Source organism: Protopterus annectens, chromosome 1.part2, assembly GCF_019279795.1.
Source record: "Protopterus annectens isolate FY-2018-M chromosome 1.part2, PAN1.0, whole genome shotgun sequence".
Taxonomy (NCBI): Eukaryota; Metazoa; Chordata; order Ceratodontiformes; family Protopteridae; genus Protopterus; species Protopterus annectens.
This window is the reverse complement of record NC_056727.1, coordinates 313,165,398-313,191,593: the sequence shown is the minus strand read 5'-3', so window position 1 is coordinate 313,191,593 and position 26,196 is coordinate 313,165,398.

Below are 26,196 nucleotides of genomic sequence, written 5' to 3'. Positions count from 1 at the left end.
CCAGTTTTCTTGTTGACCAAACAAATATAACTAAAACAGTTGCTTAGCGCAGTTGTTTGTTCAGAAGTATTTCCTGCTCCACATATGACATGGCTGAAACATCACACACCACTACCTACTTAAACTGCAGGCTGGGGGTCACTGTGCTAAGTAAATGACCAGCACAAAATTTTCTGAGAACATGCTATTTTACTACTGTATTACTTATTAAATCAGACTACAGCTCTGCTAGAAAGGAAATGTACACTCCCTTGAATTTATATATTACAGCATTTGAACTTTAGCTATACCAAAACAATGTAACATGCATTTTGAAAACAGCATTTATACCGGAAGAATGCAAAATTCCTGTAAGCACGGCTGCACAGGTAAAAACCACACTCTCCAAAGCCAGAAACACAGCATCCATGGGACCAGACAACATCCCAGGCTGCATTCTACATGAACTACAGAACGAATTGGCACCCCACCTAAGTACCATGTTCAATCATAGCCTCACCTCAGGCTTTGTGCCCGCTGAATGGTACACAGCGACGGTTATCCCACTCCACAAGGGGAGAGCCACCACGGACCCCAGAAACTACTGCCTCATTAGCCTGATAAGCCTGGTCTGCAATGCCATGGAACATATCATCATGGAACTTATAAACAAAGACATTGGTAATCTCCAAACTCTGGACCCCACCCAGTTCAGGTTTGTAAAAGGCAGATCATGTTTCCCAAACCTGACAGACTTCTTTGAAGCAGTCACTAAAGCCGTAGACGAGGGTAAGGTGGTTCACACAGCCTGTCTAGATAATGCCAAGGCTTTTGACACCATCCCCCACTCTGGAATTATAGATAAACTCACTAAACTAAGTATAAATACCTATGTCACAAGATGGGTTGCCAACTGGCTCACTGAAAGAACCTGTACTGTGAAAGTAGCAGACTCCAAATCCAACTTCAGACCAGTGACAAGTGGAGTACCACAGAGTTCAGTCCTGGGTCATCTCCTGTTTAGTATCTACTTCTCTGAAATACAGACTAACATAGAAGGTCTTTGGCTAATGAAGTTCGCAGATGACTGCAAACTAAGAGCCATAAACAAAAATCCTAACAATGTGGACATCCTACAAAAGGTCCTCACTGAGACAGATGCCTGGTGTCAAAGCCATGGCCTCAGGCTCAATGCCAAAAAGTGCATTGTCATCCCCTTTGGTAAAAACTCTGTACCCATGACCTACAACATAGGCGGTAGCATACTTAACACTGAAAGTGTGATAAGAGACCTTGGGACACAGGTGGACAGTAGTCTCTCCTTTGATAATCACATTGCCACAGTAGTCAGGCACACCTCATCACAGGTTTCTCATCCAGAAAAAAGAGGTCATTGTACTCATCACTCATTAGACTCAGTATAGAGCACAACGCCCTTTTGGTATGTACCTCACAAGACATCTACAGCAACTGGAGGCCAAAAAAAATACCTCACAAAGGCGATTACCAGCCTCAAACAGATGCCTCATGAGACCGTTTCAAAAACTCCAGCTATCACCTACTCAGAGGTGATCTCTGCCCAACATACAAAGCTATGTCAAACCCAGAGCTGTTGGACATGCTCCACTTAAAGAAGTCCCAATCCCTCTGTGCTACACACTCTAGGGACCTAAACCTTGTCACCACAATAAACAGAACATGCCGGAGGGATAGATTCCTATCCCAGAGACTTCCCATACTCTGGAATAAACTGCCTATCTATATCAAACAAAGCTCCTCATTAGCACTCTTCAAGAAAAATCTTGATGATTGGATGGGAAATAGGAAATTCACCCCGGGGATCATTTCTTTGGCTCTGCTCAACAGTGGTACAGGAAAATAATTTTCTTTGGTGGCAAAAGCCAGGGTACCTTTTTGGCTGGGCTTGTATAGGCCCTAAGGCCGATAGCCTAGTACCTACCTATGAACCTATGAACATTCAAGATACCTTTTATATTTTAATATTATCTTCTTGAATGAAAGTGAATATTAGTACAGTATTGTACTAATTCATAAGATGTGTACATGCAAGTGAAAAGAAAAAAGGAATTAATGTTTAAACAGGATTACAGAAATATTTATTTATTATTTATTTATTTTTATTTATTTACATTTGTTGATCGGGAAAATCCAACTGGACGTAGGTCCATTTTCAGTGAAGGCCCAGGGAGAAAAGCTCCACAGTTAAAATATTACAGACATAGTTGCAGATGAAGAACATAGCAATTAAAATATTACAAACATAGCTACAGATGAACATATTACATTAGTAGACAACTAGAATCATTGTTATCTGTGAAGTACATATCAGTCATTAACAATTGTTACAATAAGAAATTACTGCTGTATAATAAGTAGCTAGGCATATAAGCATCCGAGCTTGCTGTAATCAAAGGTAGTTAGTGGGGTGGAAAGAGAGGTAGAGGGTAGATGGTGTGGGTGAAATTAGAGGAGGGAATTGCAAGGGCATAGCCAGCATGTTTTTAGGTGCACTTTTAGTAAAGCTTTGAAGTGGGTGCATGATGGTACAGAGGTTATTGAACGGGGGAGGGAGTTCCATAATTTGGCTATAGCACTGGACAATGGTGCTTCTCCAGTAGAGTTATTGACTCTAGTAACCTGTAAGTGATTTTTGTGGGTGGATCTTAGTGGTCTGGCGGTGAGATAGGGTTGGAGTAATTTCTGGAGGGATGGGACTTTTAGTGGATGGTTTACTAGCTTGTGGGTGAGTGCAAGTTGATACCATTGAAGGAGGTGAAGGAGTTCCAGCCAGCCCAGTTCAGCAAGTGAGAGACAGTGGTGACTACAGTAGGATGCCCTGGTGGCGAATTCGGTGATTTTGTTGTAGCAGGTCTCGAGATTATTTGGGTTGGTATATATTGGAGAGGTATAAAGTAGGGTGGAGATAAGGTGGGAATTTGCTTCTGAAATCCTTGCTGCTTTGGTGAGGAGTTGCTTATTTCTGTATAAAGCTCCTAGTTTTTTGTGGACTTTTTTTATGGTCATGGATATGTCAATGTCAAATTTTAGATTATTGTCTATTTCAACTCCTAGCAATTTGGTGTGATCTTTTGGATGGATAGCGGTGTTGTCTTTTGCTGTGATGTTAAAGTGAGAGTTGTTTTGAGTATGTTTGGTGGGTTGGAACATGAGGAGTTTAGTTTTGTTTGAGCTGAGTATTAACTGGGCATTGGATAACCAAGTTTTAACAGAGGAAAAGGCTTCCTGTGTGACCTTTTGCAGTTCGGGTAGGAACTGGGCTGAGCAGATGATGGTTGAGTCATCTGCATATTGTATGAGTGTGCCATGTTTGGTGGCAGAGGCTAGATTATTGGTGAAAGTAGAGAAGAGTAGGGGTCCAAAGATGGATCCTTGGGGAACACCAATAGAGACAGGTAGTTGGGGAGATATCTTTCTGCCATACAACGGATTGCTGGTGGTCAGACAGGTAACTCTGAAACCAGTTGGTGACTGATTGAGAGGATAGGTTATTGAGAACAGAGATGAGTTGTTTGTGTGGGACCATGTTGAATGTTTTAGATAGGTCTAGGAAAGTAGCAGAGGAGAGATAGCCATTGTTTTTATGCTGAAGGATAGTCTTAGTAAAAGACAGTAAGGCAGTGGTTGTGCTATGGTTTAGTCAGAAACCATGTTGAGTATTGGAAAGAAGGTTGTTAGTAAGGAGGTAATCTGAGACCTGAGAGTGAATGCATCTCTCTAGTATTTTGGAGAATGGAGAGAGAATAGCTATGGGGTGGTAATTGGTTAGTGCTGTGGAGGGGCCACCTTTGTGGAGGGGAATTATATGTGATATTTTTCATAGTGTAGGGGCGTAGCTTTCTGACAGAGATTGGTTAATCAAGATGGACACTGGGTAGGCTAGGGCGTCAGCTACAATTTGTAGGTATTCTCTTGGGAGGTTGTCTGCTGCTAATTTAGTGGTTTAAGTTTAGTTAAAAGTTTTTTTATGTTGGAGGTAGGAACAGGCTAAAAAGAGAAGACAGAGGGGAGATTACTAGTTGAAGGAGTGGGATGGAGGGGAGGGGAGTTGTGTTGTCTAGCAAGTGATAGTACGGTTTGTGTGAAGTGTGTGTTGAATGAGGTAGCAATATTTTCTGAGGAGTGTGGAATGTTAGGTGGAGGGGTAGTGATTTTACCTGGGTGGAGGATGGAGTTTATGGAGGACCAGAATTGTTTGGGGTTGTTGTGGGAGGAGTTAAGGGCAGACTGGTAGTATTGGATTTTGTTCTGCTTTATTAGCTTTTTGACTCTATTGCGTAGTTCTAGGAATTTCTGTCTAGCTGATGGAGGTTTGGTTTTGCAGCAGTGTTCCCAGGCTTTATCCCTGTTTTTCATTTCTGACTTAGTGGTTTTCTGTAGCCATGGGGAGGGTTGGGCTTTGGTTCTGGCAAGTCTTATGGGGGCGTGGTTATTAAGGATGCTCAGGAAGATAGTACTGAAAAATTCAACTGCGTCATCTAGACTGAGATACTTTAGAGGATGCCAGTTACATTCTTTGAGGGATGAGATGAATGTGAGTGGGTTAAAGTTTAGTTTTTTACATATTTAGGTTCACAGGTTCATAGGTAGGTACTAGGCTATTGGCCCTAGGGCCTATATAAGCCTAGCCAAACAGTACCCCGGCTTTTGCCAGCCAAGAAAATTATTTTCTTGTGCCCCTGTCCAGCAGAGCCACAGAAGTGATCCCCGGGGTGAATTTCCTATCTCCCATCCAATCAAAAAGATTTTTCTTGAAGAGTGCAAATGAGGAGCTTTGTTTGATATAGATAGGTAGTTTGTTCCAGAGTATGGGAAGTCTCTGAGACAGGAATCTATCCCTTCAGCATGTTCTGTTTATTGTGGTGACAAGGTTTTGGTCCCTAGAGCATGTAGCTCGGAGGGATTGGGATTTCTTTATGTGGAGCATGTCCAACAGCTCTGGGTTTGACATAGCTTTGTATGTTAGGCAGAGATTGCCTCTGAGTAGGTGATATGCGACAGAGTAAAGCTGGAGTTTTTTGAGACTGTCTGCGTAGGGCATCTGTTTGAGGCCGGTAATCCTCTTTGTGAGGTATTTCTGTGGCCTTTCCAGTTGTTGTAGATGTCTTGTGAGGTACATACCAAAAGAGGCATTGTACTCTATAATGGGTCTAATGAGTGATGAGTAGAGGGGTACAATGACCTCTTTTTTCCTGGATGAGGCATTGGAATTTATGAATTTGTGATGAGGTGTGCTACGTAGAAGGATTTCCTGACTACTGTGGTGATGTGATTATCAAAGTAGAGACTACTGTCCACCTGTGTCCCAAGATCTCTTACCACACTTTCAGTGTTAAGTAGATTACCGCCTATGTGGTAGTTCATGGGTACAGAGTTTTTACCAAAAGGGATAACAATGCACTTTTTGGCATTGAGCTTGAGGCCATGGCTTTGACACCAGGCATGTGTCTCAGTGAGGCCCTTTTGTAGGATGCCCACATCGTTAGGAGATTTGATTATGGCTCCTAGTTTGCAGTCATCTGCAAACTTTGTTAGCCAAAGACCTTCTATGTTAGCCTGTACTTCAGAGAAATAGATACCAAACAGGAGAGGACCTAGGACTGAACCCTGTGGTACTCCACTTGTCACTGGTCTGAAGTTGGATTTAGAGTGTGCTACTTTCACAGTGTAGGTTCGGTCAGTGAGCCAGTTGGCAACCCATCTTATGACAGGGATTTATACCTAGTTTAGTGAGTTTTTCTATATTTTCAGAGTGGGGGATGGTGTCAAAAGCCTTGGCAAGATCCAGATAGGCTGTGTGTACCACCTTACCCTTATCTACAGCTTTGGTGTCCGCTTCAAAGAAGTCTATCAGGATTAGGAGACATGATCTGCCTTTTACAACCCGAACTGGGTGGGGTCCAGAGTTTGGACATTACCAATGTCATTGTTTATAAGTTCCATTATGATACGCTCCATAGCCTTGCAGACCAGGCTCATCAGGCTAATGAGGCGGTAGTTCCCGGAGTCCATGGTGGCTCCCCCTTTGTGGAGTGGGATAACTGTTGCTGCGTGCCATTCAGTGGGCACAGATCCTGAGGTGAGGCTATGCTTGAACATGGTAATTAGGTGGGGTGCCAGTTTGTTCTGTAGTTCATGTAGAACACAGCCTGGGATGTTGTCAGGTCCCATGGATGCTGTGTTCTTGGCTTTGGAGAGTGTGTTTTTTACCTGTGCAGCTGTGATTACAGGTACTTTGCATTCTTCCAGTATAGAGATGGGCCCTTTAGGGGATGAGAGAGGGGTAAAGGTAGCATTGAACCTATCTGCCAGGATGTTGTCAATATCAGTTGGTTCTGTATATTTAGTGCCATTGTGCTGTAACTCAGAGCAGATCTGAGTGTTGCCATTGAGATTCTTGACATAGCTATAGAATGCTTTGTGGTTGTCTTTAGAATCAGTGGTGATTTTGTTTTCATATCTAGCTTTGGAGGATTTTATGAGGGATCTCAGCTTCTTACTGAGGCTGACCATGGAGGTCCTCCAATCATGGGATTTTACTCTTTTTTGCAACAATTTCTTTCTTCTGTTGTAGAGTTTGTTTATAGCAGGGGACCACCAGACTGGCTTCCTTTTTTTGGAGAATAGCATCTTGGTTCTGTTAGGGATTGCACAATCCATGCACTCTTGTTATGTGCTTATAAAGTGCAACTGTATAGGATTCAGCAGTCGTATCTCTATTGTCCGTCAGCATGGGTGTCGTGAAGTTTGCCACTTCTGTCTTAAGAAGTGTGGAGTTGGCTTTGGAGAAATTTTTTACTGTGGTTTCCGTAATGGGGGGTGGTGCTGGGATGTGGATGTCTAGGGTGATTTGCTTGTGGTCGGAACTGACCAACGAGGAATTAACCTCTGGTGTGGAACACCGGTTGCCCATGTTGGTAATGACCAGGTCAAGAATATTGCTGCCCCTGGTGGAGGAGTGGATAAGTTGATCCAAGGCATTGGAATTTATGAATTTCAGAAAACATTGAGCACAAGAGTTGGTACATGACTAGCTTTCCCAGTTAATGGTGGGGTAGTTGAAATCACCTATTATTAGGGTGTTAGGTTGTACCCTAATATTTTCCAGTGCATCAAGAAATGAGGAGTGGGAATCCTGGGGCATGGTGGGGGATCTGTAGCAAGCTACAATTTGCATTGCCGTCTTGCCCAGAGTTAGTTGCACTTGGATAATCTCAGATGCATTATGCTGAGCAACTAGCCTGGAGGTGTGGATATCCTCAATGAATATGGACACGCCTCTGCCTTTAGTGCTTCGGTACAAGTTAGGTGGCCGAAAGGTGTGGTATGAATTATAGCCTGGTAATGCAGGGGTGCTCTCTGGAGCCTTGAACCAAGTCTCTGTCACTGCACAGATGTCGATGTTCTCCATTTTAAGGAGTGCCTCGAGCGAGTGCATTTTGAGGTTTAGACTTCTTGCATTGAGTAGCATTACCCTCAGATTTTGCTTGCTTGTACCTGATACGGTAGTGAATTTGTCATTTGAATCTTGCCTAAAAAAGGCACAATAGGGGTGGCAAGAGCCTTAGCCAGTATCTGGAATCCCAAGGGCAACAGGTGCAGGTCATCTCTGGCAAAGCATCAGTATTTGACAGTAGATGACAGGTTTAACTTGGTATAGGTGTTTTTTTAGTAGGAATGGTGGGCAGTGATCACTGAGGCTATACGATAGGCAGCCTGCTATATAAGATTGGGGGCTTTTGCTGACTAGTATCCAATCTAGGGTAGTGTGCTTGTTGGAGTTTTTATTTATCCTGGTTGGTAGCTAGACTAGTTGGGTGAAGCCATGAAGGTTTAGATGATGGGTTGGATGTTTGCCAGAACAGGATTGCCGGTCAATATTGAAATCACCTAAAATTATGTTTTTTTGGGGGGAGATGGTGGGTAGTCCAGCTGAGGAGGTTTTCTAGTGGAGGGACATTTTGGCCAGGTGAGAAGTAGCATCCTATTATGTTGATGGTTTTATTTTGGTTTATTTGAGGTTGGTATATATTATTTCTTCATTGTCAATTTGGGGAGCTGATGAGTTTAGGATCTGAATGTTTAGATGCTGTTTAAATATGCTGTAACCAGTAGGGAGGATTTCCTCACTTATAATGTGAGGTTTTAGCCAGGTTTCTGTCAGGATGATTATATCTGGGGAGTACACGTCTATGGTGGCATGGAGTTTGTGGACTTTGTTGGTTATACTTCTGATATTTAGGCTTAGCAGAAGGAGGTCACTTGACTTTCTATTGGCTGTGATTTGGGAGAAGTTGTAGTTATTAGTCTGATTATAAGGAGTGGTGTTGGAGATGGAGGGGCCAGGGTTGGGGTGGATGTCTCCGCTGACGGCTAGTTTTGATATGCATGAGGTTTTTAGTTTTATCAATCTGTGAAAGAGATTGTTTATTAGGGAAACTTTATGATTGTGTTCTGTGGGTAATAGGTATGGTGGGAGGGTTATTTTGTTAAGTTGTAGGGATGGTTTATGTTTGAATAATACAGTTGATAGAATATGTGGGGGTTGCATAGGGATGGTACTTGAGTTAGTGGGAGAGGCCAGAGTGAGGATGAGTCATGAGTGGTGGTGTGAGTAGTAGTACAGTGGGAGTGGTGGAGTGGGGGAATAATGGAGTTTTGGTAAGATGTAAGATATGTAAGGAGAGTGCATGCAATGAGTATAGGTATGGTATGTTTATCCATGTCAGCTGAGGAGGAGGGATAGTTGTGGGAAGATGGTGGAGGTAGTGTTAGGTCTAGTGTTGTGGTTGGTGGTCAGAATGATGGGAGGGGGTTGCGTGTGTAATAAAGGTAGGAACACCGGGAATGGGTAGAAATTGGGGGCAGGATGGGGACCGAAGCGGGCAGAGACCCTGTTAGTTGCTCTTAGGAGGGGTTGTTGGCTGGAAACAATCAGGTAACAGAGTATACTGATATAAAATCATATGATAATGATAGTGGAGAATCAGGTAGGTACCCCATATTTCCACGGGCTGTTTGCTGGCTGTGCCCAAGTTCAAGCAGTTTAAGTACGTTTTATGGCAGGGCTGAGCATATAGTGCTCAAGGGTTGTATAAAATAACTAAGCAGCTGTCCCTCTTGGCAAAATGCTTCCCAAGTATGGTCATATACAAAATAGGCAGGCTGGCAGAAAATAGTTAGAAATAGCAATAAAATGTGGGCTTTGTCTTACTTAGTTGCAAAGCACTTTCATAAGGTTTTGAGGCTCTTTCAGCCCAGTATGTCCCGTGTATTTAAGGTATCCATGGTTGCTGTTTTAGGGTCTGTAGGAAGGAAACTGACAGCGTGCTAACAGTAGGGAAAGGTGTCAAGCAGGGAGGTAGCGAAGAAGGGTTGGTTACTAAGACAGGACAGAAGTGTAACAGTCAACATGTGCAGTATGTACATGCACCCCTTATTAGCTTTAAAGTAATTTACACAGGTAAAGCAGTATGCATGAAACACAGAGTTAAAAACACTTCACTTTCACTTTATCCACTATAGGCAGCAGTCACTACATTCCTTTGATTACCATTAACTGGCTGTAAGATCTCTAAAGAGCGTTGTCGCCAAAAAGAGTTTTAATAGATAGAGTTCAGGCAAACCTAGCAACAATTGTCGATCACGGTTACCATTAGAGCCAGCTAGTTAGTGTATATCCAAACTCAAAGGTAGTAGGACTAGGCATGGAGTGCATCATGGTTATGGCTACACAGTATTTAACTAAATATAAACTAAATTGAGGTTGGCTAGTTAGATCAGGCCGTACAGCAGCAGTACTACACAACCTCTATCAGCTTTGATACAAATAACACATTTAACACTGCCTGCAGTATACGAGCCATTTCCTTAACTAATGTAATACGGCTATTGGTTCAGCAGCTCTCTACTGATTAATAAGCAAACGCTAATAGAAGTAAACAGTAAGAATCCTGGCAGCAGTTAAGCAAACATTAACAGAAGCACATAGTTAATTATCCCTGGCAGCAGTATAATAGCTTCATGTGTAACAAGCCAGCATATGGTAAAATACATATACAGTAATTACTAAGCAAATGCTTAACAGAGGTACACAGTTACGAATCCTGGCAGCAGTATACAGCCGTTTCATTTGTAACAAGCCAGCATATGGTAAAATAACAAATATTAATTCAGTAGCAGGAGACATTAACTGCAAATATCTGCATAAGCTAGGGTTAGGTATAAACAGAGTCCTTACTTTGGGAGCATCTTACGCCAAGGAGGACTAAAAGCTGCAAGTGAGTTTTAAAAATGGTGCCTTGACTACTAAAAACATCAGTAAGGGTTGTATTAGCTGTCTGATGTGGGGGGAGGGCCTAACAGCCAGTAGGCAATGTAGTGGTCATTCATGGTGGTCCGAGAGACTCTGTTAGTTGCTCTTAGAAGGGGTTGTGGGCTGGAAACAATCAGGTAACAGAGTATGTTTGTGTCTTTCGGCTTTTCCCTGTTAGGGGTCGCCACAGCAGAACTCCGGTCCGCTAATGATTGGCAGTAGATTTTTACATGCTGGCTTGCCAGGCCTAACACACAACCTTCAATGAAGGAACGCCCATTCACACATGTCGACACACAGAAGACGCTCTAACTGAGAATCGAACAGGCAACGTCTAACTGTGAGGTGACAATGCTACCGCAGCACCACCACCACAGCAATCAGGTAACAGAGTACTCTGATATAAAATCAAGTGATAATCATATTGGAGAATCAGGTAGGTACCCCGTATTTCCAGGAACTATTTGTTGGCTGTGCCCAAGTTCAAGCAGTTTAAGTACGCTTTATGGCAGGGCTGAGCATATAGTGCTCAAGGGTTGTTAAAATAACTAAGCAGCTGTCCTTCTTGGTGAAACGCTTCCCTAGTATGGTCATATACAAAATAGGCAGGCTGGCAGGAAATAGGAATAGCAATAAAATATGGGCTTTGTCTTAATTAGTCACAAAGCACTTTCATTAGGTTTTGAGGCTCTTTCAGCCCAGTATGTTTCTTGTATTTACGGTATCTGCTGTTGCTGTTGTAGGGTCCGTAGGAAGGAAAATGACCGCGTGCTAGCAGTAGGGAAAGGTGTCCACCAGGGAGGTAGCGAAGAAAGGTTGGTTATTAGTCGCAAAGCACGTTCATAAGGTTTTGAGGCTCTTTCAGCCCAGTATGTCCCTTGTATTTAAGGTATCTGCTGTTGCTGTTGTAGGGTCCGTAGGAAGGAAACTGACCATGTGCTAGCAGTAGGGAAAGGTGTCCAGCAGGGAGGTAGTAAAGAAGGGATGGTTATTTGGGAGCGTCTTACCCCGAGGAGGACGAAAAGCTGCTTTATATATATTTATATTCATACTTGGTTTATATTTACATGAAAAAGAAATTCAAATACAGGTAAACAAGACTGGCCTTCTTTCTTTTAATCATAGCTGAGAAAGAAATACAGCCAGCAGCAAAAGAAAAGGCTAGAGCGACTGGTTGAGTCTTCTGGTAAGTGTAACAAGTGTCCGGGAGAATTTTGTTTCTTTCTAGTTTGTACTATGTATAAGAAATCATTATACTACTTTAACAGTAACAGGAAAAAAGTGATAAACACGTTTTAAGAAGTGAATTCTGTATTATGTCTAAAGAAAATATTGTTATAATTCACAAATGAAAGTAATGCTACTGAAGAATCGGCAGATAAAGAGAATTGTTTCATAATCTGATTGTTATCCTGCTTAACTACAATAATTACCAAGTTTTATTGGTACTTTATTCTCTGTATTGAAACTACATAATTTGAGAGAAACACACAACCCTTCAGAAAGCCAAAAGCCCTTGTCATTTCATTCATTACAAGTATATATAAACACTATCCTTATCCTTCTTCCCAAGAACAAAAGCACTTCCCAGATCACTGCCCCCACTATATGCATATCCATTTCCCATACACACGTTATACTTCAATAAACATTAAACTGCAGTATTTCAATATTGGATCACATTACATATAAACAGTGTTCTGTGTATTTATTGTGTTCTGTCTCTCACCATTTTTTCTCTTTGTTTTCTTTTTTTCTGATGCAGTCATTCCTCCTTTTTTGTTTTGTTTATCTTCCATTTCTTTTATTTTTTTTTACAGGTTCAAATCCCTCAGGAGCAGATCAGACACATACATCCCAGGCTAGGGACAGAGCACCCTCAGTCCGTCCAGGAACATCCTCGCAGAGTTGGAGTGAAGGTATCAGTCTTTCAGGCAGTCCAACAAGTGGCAGCCTGGAAAGCCCCACAAAAGGGGGCTTCAGGGTTTGGTTAAGGATGCACTGGTAGAAGTAGTGGACAGGAGAATTCAGCCGGTCAAAGCCTCTGTTTGGTGTGTAGAACACATGCTGTCCCACTTGATGCTGATCACCATGCCAACTCAGGCCACTACCCTTCAACATTGGAGTCTTCCACTGCAATATCATCTGGCAGTGGACGTTTTTCAGGCTCTGTGGACTGGATTTCCACTGGCACTTCTCTGGCCCTTCTTCTCTTACCCTTTCCCCTTCATCCTCTTCCCTATTTCCCACCCACACTACTCAATTATCCTCTTCTACCTTCACCAGCAAAAATCCTCTTGATGTTTCATTTGTGTGTTCCCCTCTTGGTTTTGTCTCCCTTTTTCAAGCTTTCTTATCAACCTTTTCTATTCTTTAATGAAACCATATACTCATATTTAAAAAAATGTAAACCCCTATTCTTTAAAAAAAATAAAAATCAGTCTTGGCTGTTGCACAGTACATAGCTTTACTAAAACACTGAGCATAATTGCACACAGCAACACTTGCTCGCAATATGTGAAAAAAATACTAGTAACAACTTACAATTTTGTGAAGTAATGCAAAAGCTTGTAATGCCATATAATGTTGTTAAAAATGTTTGCTTTCCCTATTCATCATAAAAGTCTTTCACTGACCTTATTTGCATATCCATGTAATGCTACTACATGCACTTAACTGTAAAGCATTTGCGAAATCCAAGAGTATGAATACTGGACAGAGTTAATTTGCTAGCTTTTTTCTGTTTTGTCTAGTAAAGTATTTCACACTACAAGGGCAACTTTGTATAAGACTATTGTGCTGCTGTCATAATGTATGGAGGGCCTTTGTAGTTGTAGCGTTAAGACTTTTTAGATTACATTGAGGGTTCTGACAAACAGTGTTTTTTAAACGTTGACAGTAGCTTTCATTTAGTAATTTGTAAGTTAGAGTATTTAGTAAAAATGGGCTCATGCCTTAGTGGTATCCATCTGTTTTTTCTGTATGGTATCATAGTGGTTTTTCCTCCTATATGATGAATGGAATATCTCATAAAAATGCCTTGTTTACAGAGAGAAAATACTTACAATGGTGACATCTTATCTTAAAGCCTCCATTTGATTTGTTTTTTCTATAGCTAAATTGTTTATTTCCAGTAGAAGTAGGCCTAACACCCTCCACATAGTTAGTACCAAAATATTCTTTGAGTTAGGGTTATAAAATCAAGCATATCACTTATGCCCCACTGGTAAAAGGCAACATTCATAAAAGATGATTGGTGCATTAGAAATTTGTAATTAAGTTCTGTTAATTCTATGTTTGATTTAGGAAAGCACTTAAGTGCTCTATTGTAAAAGTAACACTGTTAGGAAATGTTTAATGTGTCATGGCTATTAAAAACTAAAAAGCCTAACTTACATAACTAACCCAAATGTCTGAACACCACAGCCTCAGAAGACATGGTGACACAAATATCTTTCATCAGTGATTAGAAATGTAAGTGTTACTGTGCCTATCACAGAGGAAAGCAATTAATTAGTGCAGAATGAAAAAGCTGGTGCTGAACAGGAAACTGATGCCAGATGAAGACCTTACACATTGGAAGAAAGGACTAAATAATGTGGAATGTTAGATAAAATAGAAGACGTTTATGCTCGAAGTGATAAAGAATGCATTACGTTTCATAAAGTTATACATGAGAAAATGTTTGCAAACAAAGATACAAAATATAAGTCTAATTCAGGTGATGACCCCAAAATAGAAATACTGCTAAAATGAGGAGGGCCCCTTTATCCAAGTACTGTGTTAAAGGACAGAAGGTTTGAAAGCCCAGCTTAGACTGTTGAAAACAGTAATGAGGTATGGCCAGTAGGGCCTCCTTTTTATTGTACAGATTTTTAAATATATGCATTGAGGTGATTAGATTGTGGAGGATAAGCTTGTCTTTGCTGGTACACACGTAATACATATAAAAAGTACTGAAAATATTTTTAACGCAAATTTCACAAATGGTTAGGTTGTGGTGACAAGATGATCTACTCAACTTAATGAATATGTGTTAAAAAAAAAGAAACAGTTGATATGTGAAACCACTTTTCATCTACTATAGCACAGACTAGAATCAGACCTACTGAATCTGGTTCTGTGTGCTAAATTGAGACTTAAACCAGGCTATCTTTTCTTGGCGAGGGCCCCCCTGCACCCTTGTGGCAAGAAAGTGCATTTAGGACTCATCTGATTGAAGATTGCTGGCACAGGGCTTAGTTTTAATATTTTTTATCAGTTAAATTCTTTAATTCAGTTTGCTCACTATTTTAGCGTAGCTCCACAGAGATAGGTGACCAGCCACTGCTCTGTTATATTCATCTGTGCAATCAAGGAATATGTTGCATTCTGCTAACCATAAGTAAAATGTTATTATGTATTTTGTACTTTTAAACTATATTTTTCCTATATTGCTGATTTATTAAACCTGTTCTTGCTGATTTCTTGCACTTTTTGTCTGCTGTAGCATAGACTATATTCAGACCTGCTGAGTCTGGTTCTGTTTGTTATATTGAGCATGAAACCAGGCTATTTTTTGCTGGAGAGGCCCCCCACACACACACACACACACACCCTTGTGGCAGGAAGGTGCAGTGAGGACTCATCTAATAGAAGGTTGCTGGTACAGGGCTCAGTTATGAGCTTTTCTATTGGTTATATTGTTTAATTCAGTTTGCTCACTGTTTAACACAGCTCCACAGAGTTAGGTGACCTGCCACTGCTCTGCTGTATTCAGCTGTGCAATCCAAGGAATCTGCTGCATTCTGCTAACCATAAGTACAATTTTATACTCTATTTTGCACTTTTAAGCTGTATTTGTGCTATATTGCTGATTTTTTAATACTATACTTGCTGATTTGTTGTACTTTTTGTCTGCTATAGCATAGACTAGATTCAAACCTGCTGAATCTGGTTCTCTTTGTTAAAATGAGCACAAAACCAGGCTATCTTTTGTTGGAGAGGGCCCTTATGCACCCTTGTGGCGGGATAGTGCAGTGAAGACTAGCACAGGGCTCAGTTTTGAGCTTTTATTTGTTTAAATTCTTTGATTCAGTTTGTTCACTGTTTTAACACAGCTCCACAGAGTTAGGCGACCAACCACTGCTCGGCTGTATTCATCTGTGCAATCCAAGGACCCTGTTGCATTCTGCTAACCATAAGTAAAATTTTATACTGTATTGTGCACTTTTAAACTGTATTTTTTGCTATACTGCTGATTTTGTAAGACTGTTCTTGCTGATTTCTTGCACTTTTTGTCTACTGTAGCATAGACTAGATTCAGACCTACTAAATCTGGTTCTGTTTGTTAAGTTGAGCACTAAACCAGGGTATCTTTTGATGGAGAGGCACCCCTCCACCCGTGCGACAGGAGAGTGCAGTTAGGACTCATCTGATTGATAGTTGCTGGCACAGGGTGCAGTTCTGAGCTTTTTTATTGGTTAAATTCTTTAATTCATTTTGCTTACTGTGGCTTCATAAGCCTGCAGATTTACACTTGTTTTAATACGGTTCCACAGAGTTAGGCAACCAGACACTTCTCTGCTGTATTCATCTGTTTATGCGTAGCACACCTCCATGCACCAAAGCAGACTACCATGCAGAGTGGGTAACCACTGGCAGCTATAGACGCAAAAACTTCACTTGATAAATTTTCCCCTAGTAGCTGCCTGTGATCCATCTGAGAGGTTCTTAAATTGTGCTTAGCTGCTCAGAGATCAACTCAGCTGTGCTTTTGCCCCTTAAACAGTCCCAACACCACTAAATCTACAATAGTATCATACCATTTAGAGAACCCCCACTAGTATAGACCTTATATAGACCCCAGTTAGAGCACCCAGTTATACCACATCCCTCCATTTTCTTGGGTTCCTATTGCTTTATCGAATTGCTGAAACTTCGAACCTGAAAACATCGAACACAAATGTTCGAAGTTTCAGCAATTCGAATAAAAAAAAAAAACAGCTCAATAACTGTTGTAGGCAGGGGGGCAAGCCCCAATGCACCCCCCACACCCCCCGCTCTTTAAATATACCAACTCCGAGATCGTACTACAGTGCAGTAAAGGGAAATATTCCCTTTCCACAATGTAGTATGATCTCGGAGTTGGTATATTTAAAGAGCGAGAGGGGTGGGGAATGCAGGGGGGCTTGCCCCCTTGCATACGACAGTTACTTTCTGTCTGTTGTTTTTTTTGTTTGTTTTTTTTTGTTGTGTGTGTTTGAAATGATAAAACTTCAAACATACAAGTTCGATCTTGCAGTGTTCGAAGTTTTATACTTTTGATCACGTACTAGGAACCCCATTTTCTCTCCCCACTGTGAAAACAGGATTTAACCTTGCATTACGGATTGTCTGTACCAGCCTGACTGGCATGGGTATCCTGAAGCATTGTAGTAACTACCTCATGTACACTGACAACCCTCTATCCTAAATCACCCGAGTACAATTTGTGAGAGATGCATCTACACTAAAAATCTGGAATCCTTGCTCTCTCGTGCACAGAACAGTAACACTGAACAGGCTATCAGCTGACATACTACACCTCCTACGCAAACCGTGCACTCAACACACAAACTATCATACGTGGAAGTACTCACCAGAAACCTACCTAAACACCAGACACCTTCCAAATACAAACATGCTACACCTAATACAGCACCTACAGCACTCAATACAAATAAAAACACAAGCACCAGTGTCTCACCAAATAAGCTTCTAAGGCAAAGCACATCTAAACCAAATTTTTTAGTCATAGGTGACTCAGTTGTGAGACACATAGATGCTCTACTCACCAGGCTGGACAAAGAGAGGGTTACTGTCAGCTGTCTATTAGGTGCCAGGATCCATCAAATCACACATGCACTCAAGTCTCTCAATGACAAGTACCATTATGACCCTGTCATAGTTCATGTTAGCGTGAATAACTTGAGACATACCTCACTGGACTATATGAAGAGAAACATGATTGAGCTCTTTGAATATGTGTCCCAGGCATGTATGTCCCTAGCCTTGAGCAGCATTCTACTCTCATCTAGGATGATACCACAATATAAACAAAAAAATGACTGACATCAACAATTGGCTTAGTTTCTGGTGTCATTCTTAGGGGATCCAGTTCCTGTCATCCTGGGATGGCATGGTTGATAGACCACACTGCTTTGCCAGAGATGATCTTCACCTGTCACCTCTAGGCTTTTACTTACTGGCTAAGGCACCTGTCTTTTTTAGGTAAGGTCTCAAGAACAAAATTTCCGATGTGAAAATATCACTCATAAATAAATTAAAGATTATACTGCTAAACATTTGGAGTTTAAATCAGGAACTGGACTCAAGTACTTCTCTCCCTGGAGGAAGGTGACATCTGTCCAGTCATAGAAACTTGGTTCAGGGCCACAGAGACTACCCTGGCCTTGCAAGGCTACAATGCCTTCCACACTTTCAGACCACAAAATGAACATGTGAGAACCAAAGGAGAGGTATCTGTCTTCATCAAAGATAAATACACCTCTTAGATTGGTTAGACAGGAAAACCCCATGAAGTTACTTCAAGTTCAACTATCTGTGAGTAAGATCCCCCCTTCAAGTCATCATTAGCTATAGGCTCCCTTTAATGAACCAAGATACCCACACTGTTTATTTGGACCTACTTGAGTCAATCAAATTACAACCAAAGACTCTAGTCCTGGGCAATTTTAACTATCCCTCCATTGGCTGAGAAACTTATACGAGTACCAGCATGCTTGCACAAAGGTTCACTAATACCCTGGAAAAAAATAGTACGCAGCCCTACATGGGGATCAAATATTCTCAACCTGGTCCTCAACAACATGAGTGACCATTGCGCAACCACAAGTATAGGACCCTCACTGGTTAAATCTGATCAAAAATCAGTCACATTTGAAATAGCTGTAACACCTGAACCCCTCTTAGGTGAAATCAGGCTAAAAAATTTCACCAAAGCTAATTATACCTTCCTAAGGGATAGCATAAATAATTTCCAAGCTCCTATTCCCGCAGATGGTATTGACAACTATACTAAGGTATACACAAATGTCCTGTACAAACACTTACACAAATGTATTCACACAGCTGTACCTGATGGGATCAAAACAAGATCCTCAAGAAAAAAAACAAGCCTCCCTGGTGGACATCTAGCATTAAATTATACAACAAGAGGAAGAAGTTGCTGTCTAAGAATGAAAAAGAGAGATCCCTGCACTGGAAGAACACCCTCCCCTACTTGTACAACACATAAGACAACTTGTAAAATCCTCTACATGCAATTTCATAAAAAATGTTTCAGCCATAGATAAGAATAACCATAAGGCATTCTTCAGCTATATCCATATGTAAAAGGTAGGACCCAGATATGTGCTGAACTAGTTGCGAATCTTATTACAAACACTGATCTTGCAAAAACAGCCACCTATTAGTCGACAGGTTTGGAAAAAATATCACCCTCCTGTCTCCTCCAAACATTCTACAAAGCAGTCCCACTACATCTCCCCCACCTTGCATCTCCAAAGAGCCAGTCATTAATGCTCTCTCCAAGGCCAAAACCATAGCCTCTATGGGACTAGATGGCACCCCAGGTTGCATTTAAATGGTGTAAAACATGAGTTAGCAACTCCATTAGATACTCTCTTCAGTCACAGCCTGACTACTGGTTTTGTTCCTGCTGAATGGAAAACAGCATCCATCATCCCCCTTCATAAAGGCAGTACAGCAAAAGACCCAGGGAACTACAGACTCATAAGCTTAACCACCCTTATATGTAAGGCCATGGAACAAATCATCATTTACCTTATAAATAAGGATATAGGTGATCTCCAAACCCTTGATCCGGCACAGTTTGGTTCTGTCAAAGGCAGGTCATGCCTATTAAACCTGCTGGACTTCTTTGAAAATGTCACCAGAGCCATAGACAAAGGCAAATCTGTGCATACAGCTTACCTTGACTTAGCCAAGGCTTTCGACACAATCCCACATTTGGGCATCATTGATAAACTCTCCCAGTTGAATATCAGTCCTTATGTCGTCAGGTGGATTCCTTACCGCCTCACTGACAGATCATACTCATTCAAAGTTGGGGACTTTACCTCAACCAGCAGACTTGTCACCAGTGGGGTTCCACAGGGGTCTGGGTGCTGGGCACCCTATTGTTTGGAATATACTCAGAGGTTCAGACTAAAACAGAGGGGCTGTGGCTGACTAAGTTTGCTGATGACTGCAAATTATGTGCAATCATTGAATCCCCAAATTATGTTAATATACTTCAAGAGGGACTTACACAAACCAATGACTGCTGCCAAAGCCATGGACTCAAACTCAATGCTAAAAAATGCATTATCATCCCTTTCAGTAAAAATGATATTCCTGCAGACTATCATATAAATAATAATACCCTAAGTAACAACTCATTAGTGAGAGACTTAGGAATGCAAGTTGGCTGTAGTCTAAACTTTGACCACCATATGTATACTGTGGTAAGAAAAGCATTCTATGTCACACGCCTCATTAGCAAAGGCATTGTCTCAAGAGCAAAAGAGGTCATAACACCCCTGTACTCGATCCTCATTAGGCAAATAATTGAGTACAGTGCTCCCTTTGATATGTACCCTACCAGGCACCTGCAGCAACTTGAGACACCTCAGAGATTTCTAACCAAGAATAATCAGGGTCTCCAGCACATGTCAAACACTGACAGACTGAAGTCCCTGTCACTGTACACAGTAGCTTACTGACTACTTAGATGAGGCTTGTGCCTGGCCTACAGAGCAATATCAGATCCAAACCTAATGGAAATGCTGCACATCTGCAAGCTAAATGGGAAAAAGGGTCACCCACTCCAGGCACCTTAACCTGGCCTGCAACATAAATAGGACCTGCTGGAGAGACAGATGTATCTCTCAGACGTTGCCACTTGTCTGGAATAGGCTACCAATTCACATCAAACAAACCCTTCTATGACCCTGTTTAAGCATAGCCTGAATGACCAGATGGAAAACCATAAATTCCTGCTGGGGATTTCACTTTTGACCCTCCTAAATATGGGCAGTCATTGCTAACTAAGATCTTGAGTGTAGGCAAGATTTTTTATATTGGGTAGACAAGGCTAGGCTTATAAAGACCTTTGTGTCAATACCCCAGTAACCACCTATGAACCTATTATGAATTTTGCATCCAATTTTTTGTAGTCCTGTGGTTATCTGGAATCAGATTCATTTTTTATTTTGATTATTTTATTTCAACTGTTTGGAATTTTACCTGCTTGAGTTGCTTATTCAGTTGACTACAAAACAAGACATGCATACAATATGTAATCTCTTCCCAAGGTTACTTAAACTCACTTTTTATTGTGGTAACAGTCATGTCTAACAAATTCATTGAAAGGGGAATCAGAGACAGTACCTCGTGTTCACATTTGTTTTGTTTTCCTGAACAGATCAAACAAGTTTTCCAGATAAAGAAATCTATATATCAATTGAAAAGAGAAAGACACTGGTATATCACATCAGAGCAACATTGGATTTGTACATCTTTTGCAGCTCAAAAAGAGAGTGGAATAGGCAGTAGAATAAATGAAGGCATGACACTGTTATTTATTAAAGGCAGAAGTCTAAACAGAAAGAGACTAGAATGGAAACATCTGTTGTAAAGAATGGAAGGAAATATCCAAATAAGATTCATCACAGAATCTTAGTAAGTAGTGATTTCTGTAACAAGACAGGTCTGTTTGATAAGGTAAGGTAAGCACTTTCCTGTTTTAGTTAGAAGACAATGCAAATAATTGTTATGGAATACTGAAATAAAACATGAGAAACTGATATTAAGTAGAAAAAGTTAGTCAAACTATCCTGTGGATTAAAAGAAATTTATTTTATTTATTTATTTAACATTTGTTTACTGGGAAAGTCAACTTGGAACAAGGCCAATTTTCAGCGGAGGCCTGGTGAGAAACACCCCAGATGTGGATTGTGGATGTAAAAACAATTCTCAGAACTCCTTCTGGTATATGTGATTATTGTAACATTATAAATCTTATGAATTACTAAATCAATATACAAAGTGATACAGGAATAACAATCTCTTAGCCTGTGCAGGACATGCTATAAAATTAGCCATATAGAACAAACTGGATTCTAAGCATTTATTGACTAACAGTAAAGTTTATTCCACAATGCTGTAAAGCTGTGGATATTAATAACAGGCATGAACTTTTCTTTGGACAGTTGGCATGAAAATTATAACCTAACATTTAATGAAAGAATGGGTACCAGGCCAATGTTCAAGGCAGAAGTGATTGTGTATTTTAAGTGTGATCATATACCTGGGAGTATTTAGATAGTTATGTAAAGATTAAGACTAAAGTACCTCAGACAAATTTGATTATTCAAAGGTATGGAAATCTCTAGATTACTGTATATAAGTAGTAACCACATGAGGGGAGTGCAGTCCAAAAGTGCTTTTTTGTTGGTTTTTTTTTTTTTTGCAGCTTTCAAGTTTCTGTATTTGAGTACTCACAGTTTTGTGATCACATTTTCAGCACAAATTACTAGTGCAACACAGTTACTTCATGTAATGAAAGAACAAACCCCCTAAAGGGAAAGATAACATTTTCATTTGGAAGCCAAGTATGGCCTTATGAATGCCACAGTTTTTTATACCCAAGTTTTTTTTTTCTTTGTCACACAAGCAAGAACTGGGTCTGTCACAGTGACACAGACAAATGGAGAATTAGGAAAGGTTTTTCCTAGTGCTTTTCAGGCAACTGATGCACTGACTGACCATACAAACTGAGCTCTGGGAAAAGACTTAACATATGCTATGGTTTCCTCTCAACCGTTCCAGTTAGTATATATTCTGCACCCCATTTATACTCATCATGAGCAAATACAGGAGGGTACTCTTGAATGTGTGATGCAGATCTGAAGGTGGGAGGTGCGGATTATAATTACAAGGAAGGTTATGTAGTGGAATTAGTCTTTTACTTGGTCAAATGCATATCTTTCTGACTGAATGCATGCAAGTCATTACACGTGACAGCAACATATTTCTTTACCAATGCCTTATGTAAATGGAATGACTTGAAACAAAGAATTTAGTGCAGACTTATATTATCTTTTTCTCCCTAAACAGGGACTGGCATATATCCATGAATGACTTAAGTAGGTAGTGCCTAGTATCATCCTGCATTTAGAGATACCTCCACAAGCCAGAGCTGCTCAGCTCACTTAACGTCTAGAAATGCAGAAGAGGCCAGAGTGCGAGAACTGTTGACAACCTGCATTATATCAGATGGTATGATCTAGATTCACAGGCTGAATGAGATTAAAAGAAAAAGCCAATCTTATTAGTTGTTTTTTGTAGGAGGGGCTAGCAAGTCTGCATTAAAATCGGATTCACAGGCTGAATGAGATTAAAAGAAAAAGCCAATCTTATTAGTTGTTTTTTTGTAGGAGGGGCTAGCAAGTCTGCATTAAAATCACCTAGCATAATAGTTTTCTTAGACTTTGTATGATTGTTGATTGCACTAATCATGGACTGTATAGCTGACAGTAAATTTATTTTTTTACTTTTATTTATTTACCCTTTCTTGACCAGGTTAGTTCCGCTAAGCTTGTAGCCTCTTTTCAGAGGACACCTGAGGTGGTATTTGTACTAGTAGGAGAAATTTGTCAGGACATCAGGGAATTTCCCTACTCTTTGCAAGCAGGACACTGTTTGTTTTAGGACTTCCTTCTTTTGGTCTGGGCACAGAGGTGGCTCAGAGAAGCAAGAAGGAGTATGGTGAGTGTTGAGAGTTTGGAGGAGATGGCTGGAAAAGAAGTCAAGTGAAAAAGTGGAGAATTCTGTTTGAATGCGAAGGGAGTTATTCCTTCTTATAAAGGTGTGTGAAGAAGCAAAACAGTTTCAGAAGGGAGAAACGAACCTGGACAGCAATATAAAGGTGGTCAAGTCTTTACAATATTCAGAGATCTTGTCCCAGGAGGGCTTATTTGAAGGAGAAGTTGAATCACAGACATGATGTGTTATTACAGCCATCCAATTGGGAGGGTTGTAAGATGTATATTTAGATGATTTAATAAATCAAAGTGAACCAGAACCTGAAACAGCTGTGTTATGGCGGTATTATGGATAGAAGTGGAAGAAATTAGAAGAGAGGAGGAGAAGAAGAAGAAGTCATATGCACAGACTGTGAAAGAAGGAGAAAAGAAAGAAGAGAAGAAAGTGGATTTGGGAAGGAAAGAATTTTTAGTAGGAATAAGCAGTAAGAAAGTGAAAGAACTTGAGAAGTATGACATTTGGGATAATATAATTTCACCTTTGGGCTTTTCACCTAAAGAGGTAAGAGCATTTATACATATTGATAAAGCCACATTTTGTGATGTTAATTTTGAATCAGGTCAGTATATGGTGCATTTTTAAGAACAGTATGAAGTAAAGAAAAACTGCAATCCATGAAACTCATATGTTATACAAGCAATTAATAGGCAGCCAACAAAGAGAATTTATGTGCAGTTCTGAACTGAAGTTGAAAAAGAAGTAATGCAAGACTATTTAAAGACTGGATGTAAAGATGTTATGGACTCTACAAAAATGTATGATACTAGAGGTTTATGGACTGGGGGTTGGGAATGTGATGTTATAATGAAAATGGAAAAATGAAAAAAAAAAGTACATATTCCAAGTATGATAAATGTAGAAGAAAACAGAGGTACTGTGAAATAATGGGGCAACAAAAGAAATCTTTTTTTTTTGTGGCAAGAATGATCATTTAATTAGCAATTGTGACAAAATGAAATGTTTTATTTGTGGTAAGGTGGTGCACAAAGCTAAAAAATGTGAAATGCAATGTGTAAAATGTGAACACATTTTATGGCTGGATTGTAAGGAAAATAGTGAAGACAAACAGGAAAAGAATGAAAAGTAAGAGAATAACAGGAAAGAGCACAAGAACAAAATACAGAAGTAGATCAAGAAAAAGTGCAGCAAGAACAACAAAATGATAAACGAATGGTGAAGGGAAAAAATAAAACATAAAAGAAGAAAAAAGGGGAGGGAAAATGGTAGAATTGAGTGAAGAAGATATGAACTGGAGAGTGATTAAGGGAAAGAAGAATTCGATTTGGAAGAGGATAAAAAGATAGAAAATGGAAATTTAAGAGCGTAGATATGAGAGAAAATAAAAAAGGTAAAGGACAGAATAAAAATGAAACAAATAATGAAAAAAAGAATCTGAGAATTTTAGCTATAAATGTGAATAGTATAAAGAATATCAAAATAAGGTTAGGAGTATTGGAACGGCATTTAACACTTAACATGGATATTATTATATTGGAAAATACAAAAATTTAAACAGAAGGGAAGAAATTGCCAACAGAAAAATTGTGGGAAGGTGAAATTATTTGGAATATGGGAAAAGAAACATCTTCTTGTACAGGTATATTATGTCAAAAATCAATAGGAATTTTGGAGTATACCTTAGTAATGTTGGGTAGAGTAACAGTGATAGATATGAGGTAGAAATGGCAGATTTATAGAATTACTGCAGCTTATTCATATATCACAAATAAAGAAAGAAAGGTAATGTTTGAAAAAATCTAGATTATGTTAGTGCGACTATGGAGATAGTGTGGGATTTCATTTGTGACCTACGAAGAAGAAGAAAAGAGGGAGCTAATATTAAGATAATAGCAGAATTGTTAAAAAGCAGAAAATTATATATATTGGATTATACACAGAGGACCTATAAAAAGAATAACATAAGAAAAGAGAGAGATTATTTTATAATCTCGGAAAGTTTGGACATTACAAAAAGAATAAAACTGACAGGATTTTCAGATCATTTAGCAATTTGAATGCAGACTCAAGAAAAGGAAGGGCATATAAAGATTGGTAAAGATATTAAAAGATTAAATGAAAATGTCAAGTAAAAGAATAACCAGTCAACATAACTGAATCCAATGAAGCAGCAGTTCCAAAGTTTAATAAAACAGCATAAAAATGTTAAAATGTCCAAGAAAAAGAAAAGCACTTTCACACTTCTCCAGGTGCTTCTTTAGATCTAATAAAATAGGCATGGAATACTGCTTAAATACACACAGTTTCAGGTCTACCTGTTAAGGTCATGTGACCTAAGCAGTGGTCTTAAAGGAACATAGTCATTTAAACCATTCCCTTTGTCACTTTGTAATTCTAAAATCCATTTAGTTTCAATGCATTCTATTTTGGTGCTGACATCACCACCTCTAATGCTGACATTAAAAAGTTGTAGCACAATAAACTTAAACTTATAAGTACTTCCAGCAACTAGAATATGTTTTGACAGTACATTTCTTTTATATTTTCTAGACACATCATAAACATGTCCGCGTACATGGTCTTACAATGTTCTGTTAGTTTTAACAACATAAGAACTTTTACAAACAGTGCAGCTTGCCAAATAAACAAGATTACAGCGCTTACAATTTGCAAAGAAATCAAATTTATAAACCTGCTTGGTCTCAGGATGCTCAAATCTATCAGTAGTTTCAATAAACTGACAAATATTACATAGGTTCATAGGTTCATAGATTAGTACTAGGCTAACTGCCCTTGCGGGTCATCTTAAGCCTAGCCAATTATCCCCAGTGAGAATCAAACCCAGTACCCTGTGTCTGTAAGTCAAACACCTTAATATTCATGCCAACCTCCCAATCCATTCTCTACAGGGATGACTTCCTATTCTATCAGTAACCCTTGCTTTCTTATGAACAAGTTTATAGCACATTTTCCTCAAAGAAATATTGTTCTTAAATTAAAATTTAGGAACCTCACTTAAAATAGTTTTGTTTCTA